Source organism: Neopelma chrysocephalum, unplaced genomic scaffold (assembly GCF_003984885.1).
Source record: "Neopelma chrysocephalum unplaced genomic scaffold, ASM398488v2 Primary Assembly neopelma1_97237, whole genome shotgun sequence".
In the NCBI taxonomy this organism is placed as follows: Eukaryota; Metazoa; Chordata; class Aves; order Passeriformes; family Pipridae; genus Neopelma; species Neopelma chrysocephalum.
Window position 1 is genome coordinate 22442 of NW_020925878.1, and position 457 is coordinate 22898.

Sequence of the window (457 nt, forward strand, 5' to 3'; positions counted from 1 at the left end):
TTTCTACTGGGAGGGGTTGCAGGACGCACTGGGAGTGATTTTTGGGGCTTACTGGTTTCTACTGGTTTATATTGGTTTCTACTGGTTTCTACTGGTTTCTACTGGAGGGGGTGCAGGACGCACTGGGAGTAGTTTTGGGGCTTACTGGTTTCTATTGGTTTATACTGGTTTATACTGGTTTATACTGGTTTCTTCTGGGAGGGGGTGCAGGACTCACTGGGAGTGATTTTTGGGCTTACTGGTTTCTAATGGTTTATACTGGTTTCTACTGGGAGGGGGTTCATACTGGTTTCTACTGGGAGGGGGGTTCATACTGGTTTCTACTGGGAGGGGGGGTTCATACTGGTTTATACTGGTTTCTACTGGTTCCTCCTGGTTTCCGCTCGGCCCCGCCCCCAGGTGATGACATCACTTCCTCTCCCGGAGCGGATGGTCCTGGTGACCCACTTGGATCTTT